Consider the following 13,182-nt stretch of genomic DNA (forward strand, 5'->3'; position numbering starts at 1 on the left):
TAGATATCAGAGGATGGGCTCCTTGTAATGGATGGAACGCCATGAGGAATGGTATGAAACACGTGCATTACAATGTGCCTGTACACACACACTCACACACACACGCACACGGATACACACGCACACACACACCGCCGCATTAAAATAAGCAACATCCAATAGTTTGAAACATACAGCCTATTGGGCTGTTTACATCCATTAACGTACAGTACAGTATGCGTGTGTGTCGATGGTCCCTACAGCTCTGTCTTCTGCTGTGGAACATCCGTCATGGCAGATAGCAATTAAACAGCCTCCCCACACCAATCCATGGATTTGGTAGCAAATCTCTCGTTCTCGTTCTGAGACGGGCCGATCAATAATCACATCAGAACTGCAGAGAGCAACACCCCAGAGGCTCCTTCTGGAGTAAACAAGCATTCAAAATGAATACAAGGAAAAACATCCATCCAATACACACCAGCCCCCACAGGGTAGAAATCAACTGACTTCCTTGTACGAACCCTGAGATTTTTAATCCATCATGTCTCCTTAAATCTACCTGGTAACGTTGACAGAACAGATTAATTCTGACAGCAATAACCTGGGATGTGAAAGTTGCAGGAAAGATGAGTAGGGGGAGTATGAAAAAGAGAGAGAAATATAGACAACATAGAAAGAGATTATCTTCTCCCCCTCCTCGTGTTTAAATCTCCTACTCTCTGCCAGCCTTCTCTCTGGGTGCTCTGCAGAGACAGACACACTACGGTGTAAAATGTAGGAGAGATCACAAGATATCATGTGAGATTTCAGGAGTTATCATGAGAGTTATCAGGAGAGATATCAGGAGTTATCAGGAGATATCAGGACAGATATCAAGAGAGATATCAGGAGTTATCAAGAGATATCAGGAGAGATATCAGGAGAGATAACAGGAGAATATCAGGAGAGATACCAGGCGATAACAGGAGATATCAGGAGAGATATCAGGAGAGATAACAGGAGAGATAACAGGAGAATATCAGGAGAGATATCAAGAGAGATAACAGGAGAGATAACAGGAGAATATCAGGAGAGATACCAGGTGATAACAGGAGATATCAGGAGAGATATCAGGAGATATCAAGAGATAGCCCACAACCCACAGCCCCCCAATCCTCAAGCCTCAGCAGCAGTGGAGAAAACAGCTCAGTCCTGGCAACAGCCTTAATACCAGTCCAATTACCCCAGGCCGAGCTCCAGCTTATATTTCAGCCCTACACCCAACCTCATCTTTATGTAGGCCTACATCTAGCCCCACTATCAAGCTCCAGGCCCAGCCCCAGCCCAGTCTACACATCGGCCCTAGCCACAACCCCAAATCTATATCCAGCCCCACCCAAAGCCCAGCTCCAAAGCCTCATGCCTCATCTAGGTGACACACACACACACACACACACACACACACACACACACACACACAGAACTAAGGCAAACACACACAGAACAAACACACACACACAGAACTAACGTGTGCACACACACACACACACACAGAACTAATGCACACAGGCACACGCACACACAGAATTAACACACGTACGCACGCACTTGCACGCAAACACACACACACGCACACACACACACACACACACACCGTGAAAAAAGGAACTGAAAGTGTGCCTGCCTGGCAATGCCAAAACATACCTCCACCTCAATCCACCTCCTACTCATCAGACATTCCCAAGTAGCTTCTCACGGGACAACCTGACATAGAGAATAAGAGGTAAACTGGGAGAACTGCGAGAGAACATGCAGTCGGGGGATTCAATACAACAGGCTCCTTTTCTTCCCTCACTCCATGCATGTTGACTTTGATGAATGATGCTGCTCACCCGCCCGTGTTCAGGGCTCATCTGGAATAAACGTAGTCAGATGGGGAGCAAGCTCACCCACTGCGGGGAGAGAGGGAGGGAGAGAGAGAAGGAGGGAGGGTGAGAGGGAGAGAGGGAGGGAGAGAGGAAGGGAGGGAGGGTTGAGGTTAGGGATGGGAATTGATAAGATGTTATTGATACCGATTCCGCTTATCGGTTCGATATCGATTCCTGATAAATAAATCCTGATCTTCCTGAATTTCCGAACGACTAGGGAGCACCCCGGGTAGGCTCCAGCGTTCTCAGAGCGTATTTACAAGTAGCAATGTTGGAATTCTTCTTTGTGACAATATGAAGCCATGCTTTGGACCATTTCTTCCTGGACTCCGCCATTAGTCAGGTTTGTTATATAATTTCGTGGGAAATTTTTGGGGATTTGCTAATCTATACATTTTTGGAAAGGGCATTGTATGAGGAATCAGAAAATATATGTTTCCATTTGCACAGATGTCTGAAAGGCGGCCATCATGGCATTTAAGAAATGGCCGCCATAATACACACGTTTTGTAATATCTTGGCTTCTAAATAAGCTAGAACATTTTAACTGCTAAACCTACATTTTCAGGGTCAAGGAATCCAATGGTTGTAGTTACAAAGCTATTTTTTGTATTCTTTTTTTTTTTATATCACATAAAAATGTGTAACTTATACTTTAAGAAATTGTCGTTTTTCTATTACTTCCATACGTGAGTCCACAGACCACAGTATGATCACGACAACCTCCTGCATTAGATAGTCTCGATGTTATGATTTAAACTTTTGTTGGCTTTTTGGGGGGATTTGCTAATCTATACATTTTTGGATGTTATGGCAACAGCCAGCAACCAGTAAGGCAATACAGAGGCAGGTAAATCTTTAGCCTAATGGCATATTTAATGATCTTCTTTCGGCGTATGGGTAGTTGTTTTCCTCTCCACTCCACCATGCTCGGGGCCGAGGGGCTACCCTTTTACCACCCCGAGACCTGGTTGAGGGGCTCACCCGGGCTATATTTCTGGACACCCCTCCAGAAGCCACGTCATCGTCTCGTCATCTAGTACCGACAGAACATGCATCCCGTTGGGTGGGTGGTACACCAGGCAATCCAGGATAACATGGTCTGCGGTTTGGTCCTCTGCGCCACACTCGCACGACGCATTTGGGCCAAGCCCCATCTGTGCATTGATGAGCGGAAACGCCCGATGCCGGTCCGGAGACGATTGAGCCTCACTCAGGATAGCCTTGGCAAGTCCATCCCGAGGGGCTCAGGGCCGGCGACTGGGATATGGTCGCGGAGTTTGGAGGTGTTTGCCTCCCACTCCGCGCGCCACATATAATCCGCCCATCCTGCCGCACTGATGTTAAGATCTCTGCATTGCTGCCTGAGATCCTGTGCGGCAGGCACAAATGAGTGTCTCGACTTGAGACGCCGGGAGGGCTCCGCTGTTATAGTGAGCCTATCGTGGAGCAGATGGTTATTAAGCTCCACGGCCCGGCAGGCGAGACGTGCTGTGGCTCCCATGCGGCGGAGGCCTGCGGGCTGGATGCCTGCTAGGGTGGGAAGGTTGTCCACGGGGGTAGGACGCAGGCATCCTGTCACAAACCGCAAGGCTTCGTTTATAGGCGAGTCGATGAGGCGGGTGTGGGCACTGCGACACCATACTGGGGCGCAGTATTCACTAGTTGAATAAAGGAGGGCTAGGGCTGCCGTGTGCAAGGTCTTTGCGCCGGCGCCCCAGCCTGAGCCAACCAGTCGCCTCATCAACGCCACACGAGCTGTTAACTTCTTGCGCAGTGACTCGAGGTGCCGGCGAAACGTGAGCGTCCTGTCCAATGTCACGCCGAGATAGATTGGCTCAGCGGAACATGGCAGGGGAGTTCCATCTAGGTATACTCTAAGCTCACATTTAGCCTCCCTGTTGTTAAGGTGGAAGTCAGCCGACACCGTCTTTGCCTCGCTAAGCTTCAATCTCCATTTCCGGAAGTATGCCACTAGTGTCTGCATGTCCTGGCTCAGAATCCCCTCCACAGACTGCCAATTTCCAGCAGAGTACACCACTGCGAGGTCGTCTGCGTAGGCGTACTTCCGCGAGAGTGTGTTGGGCAGATATTATAGAGGAGGGGGGCCAGGACCGATCCCTGAGGGACGCCGTTCTTAAGGCGTCGAAGCCTGCTTAGCTGTCTGCAACCGGTGGTAAGGGTAAAGCTGCGGTTACGGATGAGCTCCATGATCATTCTGACCATGTGCCTGTCCGGCAGCAGGCGGAGCAGCTTGCAGGTGAGGCCGCGATGCCATACGGTATCGTAGGCAGCCGTCAGGTCTATAAAGACGGCCCCGTCTCGAGGATCTTGAAGGGGATGCATAACAGAGAGATGGGACGGTAACTCTTAGGGTCCCCTTCAGGCTTATTCGGTTTAGGGATCGCAACAACTAGGGCTCTTCGCCAGATTTTGGGGATCTTGAGTTGGCGCAAACAGGAAGTGAGGATCGCTCTCAGGCAGGACTTCAAGGCGGGTGCGGCATGGAGAATAAGCTCCGTATATCATATTTAATGATAAAAATAGGGAATGAAACAAAATAAATGAATAGGAGGAATGTGGGGAGTGTATGGTGTGCTGGTTGTTCTGTTTGTGGGATGTGTATTTACTCTATGTGTAATGACAGGCGGGTTGTGTCTCTTGACTATGTATAAGCGTTTATGCTATGTGTGATGTGATATGTGAATGGCGAGTCCAATGCGTGCCAATGTGAGCTGGGCTGTTAGATTAGTTCATCATCATCACTTTCGTGCGTCACAGCTTGGGAATCGTCATCGTTCTGGCACTGGCTGCTGCACATGTCGGTACAGGCTAAGTTCTTAGCTCTGCATGAACATCTGCCAGAAGAACAGTCAGTTTTGCATTTGCATTGTACCATCTCAATGATGGACTTTGGGGCTGGGAGGACGTCTGTGGTTGTTGGTTTAAGCATGCCATCCTCATGTTTGGAGTACCAATTTTGCAGGGGATCCAATTAGCCTATGGATCCTGCAGAGCAATGGCTGCCTGTGCCCATATACTTTTTTTTTTAAGAAGAAGAATACAAAAAAATGCTTTGTAACTCCAACCATTGGATTCATTGACCCTGAAAATGTAGGTTTAGCAGTTAAAATCAATGTTCTAGCTTATTTAGAAGCCAAGATATTACAAAACGTGTGTATTATGGCGGCCATTTTGTAAATGCCAAGATGGCCGCCTTTCAGACATCTGTGCAAATGGAAACATATATTTTCTGATTCCTCATACAATGCCCTTTCCAAAAATGTATAGATTAGCAAATCCCCAAAAAATTCCCACGAAAGTTTAAATTGAAACATAGTGAACCTGACTACATGACTCCTTGTTGTAAGTTTCAGAGTTTGATGTCATCATGACGCAGAAGTTTTTGCAACGCACAAACGATAAGATAATCGAAGTTTTTCTCAAGTGGAACCAGTTCTTGATTCCCATCCCTAGTTGAAATGCTGGTGTAGACAAAAGACAGGCTTGTTGTGACATTGTAGTTTTATCTGAGAAATAAGCAAAAAGTAGTCCAAAGCCAGAGTTATCCACTTCAAATAACCATACCTCACACGCAGGATAAATATAAGTATAAGGATAAGAAGACCAAGGCAAAGACAGAACAGAGACCAGTCCCACTTCAAAGAACATTTCAGATAAAACACCCCCTGAGAATTCTTCGACAGGCTAACTGTCATTGTTCAAGTCCAAAAACGCTTCCCTTCTCTATGAGTTCGCCTCACTGGCTGTCTCATCAGTGACAACTCTGACAGCAGGGCTGAAGGGAAGAGAACAGCCGTGACGTTGACGTGGCTCATTAAAAAGAATAACATAGATGAAACGTGTCACATCTAATAGGCTGCGACACGTCAACTGTCTGCAGAACGCTCCCGAGACATCCCAACGGAGCGGCGGCATATCCAACACAAGCCCGGGCTCATCTCTTAAGCCGCTAATCAAAAGTGACACCTTGATTTGAACGTCCTGACGATACTGGAATTCATTTGCAGCCAAGTGTTGGACGAGCATCTCTGGCAGCATGTATTGTGTCTCTGTCTGTCTGTCTCTCTCTCTCTGTGTCTGTCTCTCTCTCTCTGTGTCTGTCTCTCTCTCTCTCTCTCTCTCTCTCTCTCTCTCTCTCTCTCTCTCTCTCTCTCTCTAAGCCATTGTCTTCTGGTGCTAACACAGGCCTGGCTAACAGACATGATGACACATGTTATGACAGCACAGCAGGGTGCTAACAGGTGCTCATTACTAGCAGCTACCAATACATAAGGACACTACAGTAGAGGTATGAGGAATGGTATCAAACACATTCCATGATACCATTCCAAGCATTGATGAGCCCGTCCTCCGATTTCTACCTCCACCAGCCTCCAATGCTACTGTACCAACACTGTAATCTGAATAAATGTGAATGTGGTCAATGCTGTAATGTCTGTCACTGCACCAATGCACTGTATTCGTTGTATTTGTTGTATTTTGTTTCCTGTATCTGTTTTTTGTCATATCCTACTATAAGTATGTGTGTATTTAGCTTTGTTTATGCAGTTAGTTATGTTTCGTGTTTTCATGCAAACATCATATTTCACTGTCTGATATGTATGTTTTTAATTGCACATGGTCCCTTTAAATTAGCTACTTTCATTTACTTTCACTGTACCACCAGGCAAACCGATGGTACAGAAATTCCCACATTCACTCACACACACTCACACGCACACACACACACATACACACACACACACACACACACACACACACACAGCACACACACACTTCCATGCCCCCCTCTATGCTCCACTTCATTCATCTGAGATCATCATTGGAGGTCATGGTGTTCTCCAGGCTGACAGGCTGTGGATGAGGGTGAACTTTCCCTTTGACACCCCGAGACACGGACACAGCAGCACAGCTTTGCACCTGTCAGAGCTCCCGGCTGATTCGGAGCAGGTGTCCAGTCCGGTTAAGGCAGACACAGAGCTTCGGTCACAGCTTTTCACTGTCCTGGCGCCCTGCTGGTGGTAACGAGCTTCCCACTGCTGTCAGAACTACAGAGTCGCTAGACTGAAGACCCATCTCTACACCTTAACTGTCCCTCCTAAGACTTCTTCATCCCCAAATGCCAAAAATGTAAATAGCTTCTGTTTCAATAACCACACACTCTTACATCCGTGGAGGCTGGCAGAGGTAGGAGACAGTGCTTTATCGGCTTGGTATAACTGCAAGAAATATTGCAAACTTCATAAAGAAATATTTGTACTTTCCTTTAATCCTGATTTTCCAATAAGCCTAAGTAGGATAGGCTTACATAACTGGGCCAACCATGGCATTAGTAATTTGGGTTGTTCATTTAGGAACACAGACATGAGATCCTTTTCCGAGGTGAAGGAAGAATATGATTTTTCCACTGCCAACTTTTTTAAGTACTTACAACTAAGATATTTTTTTGCAATCCTTGACTCAGAAAGACAGTTTTAGATTGAATATAGACGATATAGAAAAAAATATTTTTTGTACTCAAGTCACGATTAAAATGGCCAAAGATCTATAAGATTCTTGTAGAGTGCTTTCTTCCTTCCAACCTCTGAAAAGGATATGTGAAAAAGATTTGAACCTAGATATGGACCAGGAAACATGGATGCAGTAAACTCATCCCAGAGTTCTCGAACATAATTATACATTTATTTTTAAAACATTTTTAACTCTGGTTCATCTTAATAAGATGTCCCAGGAGCACTCTTCTCTACGTAATAAATGTAACAAAATTCTAGGGACATATGTTTTGGTTCTGTTCAAAGATCAAACCCTTTTGGCAATCAATTCATGTTCTGGTTGCTAACTATATTCAAGGTCAAATTTAGCAAATCTCCTCTTTTGTACCTTTTAGGAGTTGATTCAAATGTAAACATGAGTCCTGAACATTGTTTGACACTCAGATTTTTGCCATTTTTATTTTTATTTTATGGAACACTGATGCCATTCCTACTGAACAGTTATGGATCACTCGGATGGATCACAGTGGATGTGTTTTCAGAAGTGTGGTCCGCTTTTGTGTCTTTTATGGAAGAGAATCAATGACAATATTACTAATTAAGTTATTTGACACCCACATATCTTTGATTTATATTAACTCTTACATTTACCCAGTTGTTGATGGTGGTAATGCCTCACCTCCCACTGCACACACACATTTGCACACATTGTTTGATTATTGGCACATTTTAATTTACCTTTCATGTTTTTGCATTTGCTTATCGTCTTTTTATTTTGCTGTTGTGTTTTGTTTTATCGTTGTTATTTCATTTACTGTATGTAGTTATTTGTTTTGCTTTTCTTGTCTGTCCTTGTTGTGCGCTTGACTGTCTAGATGTTTGTTGTCTGAAAAAATATATATACTATAGCCGGTCAGAGAAGAACTTGCATACCACACATACTAGATATACATAGTACATAGCTTGGGGCCGGTTTGTAAAATCTCCATTGAAGATGTTTTTTAGTCTAAGATTTGTCTAAAGGGTTGTCTGTGAAACCAGTGCATTATGCCTTAACGATGTGATATGCCATGTTTAAAACGCCTCACCAGAGCAGCATGACAGCCGCAGACCATTACCCCCAAGGCAACATGTTGCATTGTTGTGTGTGATAACAAGCTCTGATGACTGTATCATTAAGAACAGCTGGATGCAATATGTTCCAACGAACATGTCATTAAAACAGCATCCACAGCTAAAACACTTCTCTAATAACAGCACGGTATGTATCGTGTTTGCTAACAAGGTCTGATGCACTACATCATTAGCAGGGTTTGTAAGATACACAGTATAGTGAGCACATCATTTCAGTCCAATCCGTATTCAAGCAAACCTTTATAATAGCAGTGTAACAAGAGAGAGAGAGGAAATGGGAGAAAGAGAGAGAGAGGGAGTGGGAGAGAGATAGAGATATAGGGAGTGGGAGAGATAGAGAGAGAGAGAGAGCGTGTTTGTGGGAGAGATAGAGAGGGAGGGAGAGAGAGCGAGAGAGACCCTAATGAGAGGATACCTGGGGCCGACTGAAGCATTCAGCTGCAGGAGGTGTGTGTGTGCAGTCAAGCGATACAACACCACAGAGAAAAATGTCATTTACCATCCTACCCTTCTACATGACCGATAGGTGTGTGTGTGTGTGTGTGTGTGTGTGTCTGTGTGTGTGTGTGTGACTGTGTGTGTGTTTGTGTGTGTCCTGTCCGTATGCAACTAGCCAGCACGGCAGCACTTTCATAATACCACGTCTGCCCTCAAAAGATGTCTGAAGGCAATTTAAGGGAGGCAGTGGAGGCTGGTGGAGGTAGAAATCGGGAGGACGGACTCATTGTAATGCATGGAAGGGAGGAGTGTGTCCATATAAAAGAGATCTGTATCACTGCCAGCTGCTAGAAAACCATTGGTTTTGTCACATTGCCTTTTCTACTAAATGACCTGAAATGTATCTCAACCTTTCAGCCATTAACTCTTCTGCCATACAGTAGCATAAATAAATGATTTCATTTTTATTTCATATGAAAATGAATAATTGAACATACACACATACACACACACACACACACACACACACACACACACAGTCACACACACACACACACACACACACACACCAACCACCCCCAACACAAACACACTCCCCCTCCTACGCATCCTTCCTCATCCTCTCCACTCCTCCCCTCTCTCCCCCCCTCCCCCTCTCCTCTCGTCCCCTCATCTCAATGATTGAGGAGTGCTGCTGTGTGTCTCTCCCAGGTCTCTCTGCTTCCACTGAGCAGGGAGCTAGAGAGACTGTTCATAGAACAGCACCTCCACTGAGCAGGGAGCTAGAGAGACTGTTCATAGAACAGCACCTCCACTGAGCAGGGAGCTAGAGAGACTGTTCATAGAACAGCACCTCCACTGAGCAGGGAGCTAGAGAGACTGTTCATAGAACAGCACCTCCACTGAGCAGGGAGCTAGAGAGACTGTTCATAGAACAGCACCTCCTCTGAGCAGGGAGCTAGAGAGACTGTTCATAGAACAGCACCTCCTCTGAGCTAGGGAGCTAGAGACTGTTCATAGAACAGCACCTCCACTGAGCAGATAGAGCTAGAGAGACTGTTCACAGAACAGCACCTCCATGACACCAGCAGTAGTAACGTGATTAGAGCCGGGGACTGCAGAGGGAGGCTGTCTGGCGGAACGGTCAGCCCTGTCGAAGGAGAGCCTGGGGCTTGCCGGCCAATTAGACACAGGGCTGTGATGTGCCGGATGTCAACACGGTGGCCTGTTTCTGAAGCTTTTTTAGTTTATGTTATTCTTCACAGTATGACACTCGGCAATACTGAATAAAAATCATCGGGGATCTGGGCCCACACATACATCGTAATGTTGCTGTGTTGGTTCCACGATATACCACGGCTTCGAGTTCCATAACGCTTTTATACAACGGTTACCACATTTATTTATCATTATTTCACATTGGACCGGATCTATCCGTTGTATAATGTGTTTTATAGTAGGTCGATCACTGATGTCACAGATAACAGTGATGTCATGGAATGTTAGTCAATGCAAGTGGGCACAGCCAGGCAGTTGCCATGGCGAAACATCCCACTCAGTGCGAAGCAAATCTCCCTCCATCCATCCTTCTCCCTCTCACCTTCTGTGCACCGACGACAGCCAACCTGAGACACAAAGGAAATCGCTTCCCAAGTTAGATATCCCCATTCCCCATGTTGAGATTATTGTGCTTTTATTTATGTTATCTGTTTTCTCAATGTGTTTCGTTTTTTATATGATGGTGAACATGCACTAATAAACGAATAAAACGCTCTTTCAACAGAATCAACCCTTTTTTAGATACTCGTGTACAAGTTAAAAACAAGAAACAAAACATAAATGTGTCTTATCTCTGGAAACACAGAGGCGATTGTTCTGTAGAAACAATCTCAAGTTGCTGCAGTCTTGGCTGGAGGCACTGGTGAAGTTGTGGGGGGAGCGATTTGAAGACGCAAATCTCTGGTCTTACACTACAGGGAATCAACACAACTCCCCTCCTCCTACTCTTCTTCTCCTCCTACTCCTCTCTTGAGTGACTGCCAACAGATAGTCCTGCCCAGTCTTCCCCAGGAGGTCTCTGATACAGTAATGTGTATAATGGAAGATAAGCACTCTCACATTAGACACTTGGGTACTGTGCTTGTGTTTGTGTGTGTGTGTGTGTGTGTGTGTGTGTGTGTGTGTGTGTGTGTGTGTGTGTGTGTGTGTGTGTGTGTGTGTGTGTGTGTGCGTGCGTGTGTCTTTTCCAGAGGGATCTGACTATATTCGGCCAGAGACTTCAAAGGCGAGAGAGTAAAGATCTATTCACTCAGAGCTGAGGCGCTTAGGCTACACTAGAGACCTGAACACACACACACACACACACACACACACACACACACACACATACACACACACACACACAAGCTACAGCTCTCAGATCTGAGAGAAAACACACTGCATGACTTCTGGCTAACCCTACAGTTCATGATGTGCTCCTTTTGAAGTGAGCTTTGGAGAGAGAGGGAAAGGAGGACAAAAGGAGAGTAACAGAGAAATGGTGAGAGGGGGAAAGGAGAGAAAGAGATGGAGAGAAAGAGAGAGGGATAGGCCGTAGATAGGACACCTGAAAGCTTCCTACTCATTGTAATATATGTAATGGAATGAGGAATGGTATCAAACACACATGCTTGAAACCGTTTTTCATTCCATTACATACATACAATGGGCCCTTCCTTCTACCTCCACCAGCCTCCCCTGATCCCGACATAAGCAACATAATCCACGTAAGACCAGCTAAAGCTGATCAAATGACTAGACCCGGACTGCACACTTGCCTAGCAAACTTCTCTCCAGAGTAGACGGGACCGACCCTGTGCTAGTAACCCAGACCTCAGGGCTAACATGCCCAGTTTGTGGTAATGTTGTGGCTTAGTGGTAACACACCCAACGTTAAGCACATCATCCCTCGGTTCGATAGGAAGGTCCTGCAGTCTGCCTTGTCCTCCCTCTCGTCTGGCTCCCTGTCTCCTCTCCTACTGTTTTCCTACTGCATTAAAAAATGCAATACAAATAATAATTTAAAAAAGCCTCCTAAAAAAGGTAGCAGGTGTCTCTGCCAGCAACAGACGCACCTCTAAAAGCTTACGGCACCAGGGATTCCCAGGTGGTCTCCCATCCAGGTACTAACCTGGCCCAACCCTGCTTAGTTTCCGAAGTCGGACGAGAGAATAATGTCATGATCATCCATATACAACAAACGTGGGCACCTCCACACGCTGCCGGAGCACCCTTTTTCGGGAGAGGGGAACATTAGGGAGCGGGGAACATAGGACCCGTGGAACATAGGACCTGGGGAGCATAGGACCCTTTTTCGGGAGGGAGCTAAGGTACCGGGGAACATAGAACCCGGGGAACATAGGACCCGGGGAACATAGGTACGCTCCCCCTCTTGTTAGGCTACATAATCAGGTTACAGCCCCAATCCCAGTTCCACTAGAGGGGCATCTGTCCCTGAGTCCCCTCGCTGACTCCGAGAGCCACAGGCAGGGTTGCCAAGGCCAGACAAGACAGCTGAAAGCAAGCGAGCGCCCAAGCTGCCAGCCTGTTCTTCACAGCGTGAGCTTTGGCTTAATGAATAGTCAACACAAACTGCTGGAGCTGAGGCTGGAGTTAGGAGGCCTTGGCACATAGTCAAGGAGAGGGCAGGAGGGCAGGGTAAGACATAAGGATAGGAGGGCATGGAGCAGAGGAAATAAATTAGGGTACTGGCACGGAGTAGGGGGCAGGGGACGGAGTAGAGGGCAGGGGGACGGAGTAGGGGGCAGAGAGACAGAGGGCCTGGATAGAGAGCATGAGGAGGACCGAGAGGAGAGTAGAGAGCAAAGATCAGGAGAGGGCTTCGGTGCAGGCAGAGAGAGGGCAGAAGGGCAGGAGGGCAGATGGCTAGAGAGCAGGGACAGAGCAGGAGGAACAGTCGATGGCTGTTTGTTTCAGCCCGGTTGTTCTGGAACTTCTGGAGTTAAACAGGAAATGTGAGACATTAGTACCTTAATGTTCTACCATTCATTCGATTAGACAGTTAAAACCTAATAACGGTTGACATAATACCTTCCCGTTCTATGGGCACGGCTCTCTGTGTCTCCGTGTCTCAGCATCTCTATTGCCGTTTCAGTTTCAGGTTGATATGGCTGCTCCTTAGCACTTAATTGATTGATTAATTTCAT

General features: G+C 46.3%; 1 protein-coding gene across 1 annotated transcript in view; it reads right to left on the reverse strand.

Annotated features, from left to right (window-relative positions):
* Positions 1-13,182, reverse strand: part of vstm2la (V-set and transmembrane domain containing 2 like a) — a gene marked incomplete at both ends in the record, with an annotated part of 30,403 nt that overhangs the window by 14,482 nt on the left and 2,739 nt on the right. The window lies entirely within an intron of this gene.

This window comes from Nansenia antarctica, assembly GCF_963989245.1.
Source record: "Nansenia antarctica genome assembly, chromosome: 6".
NCBI lineage: Eukaryota > Metazoa > Chordata > Actinopteri > Argentiniformes > Microstomatidae > Nansenia > Nansenia antarctica.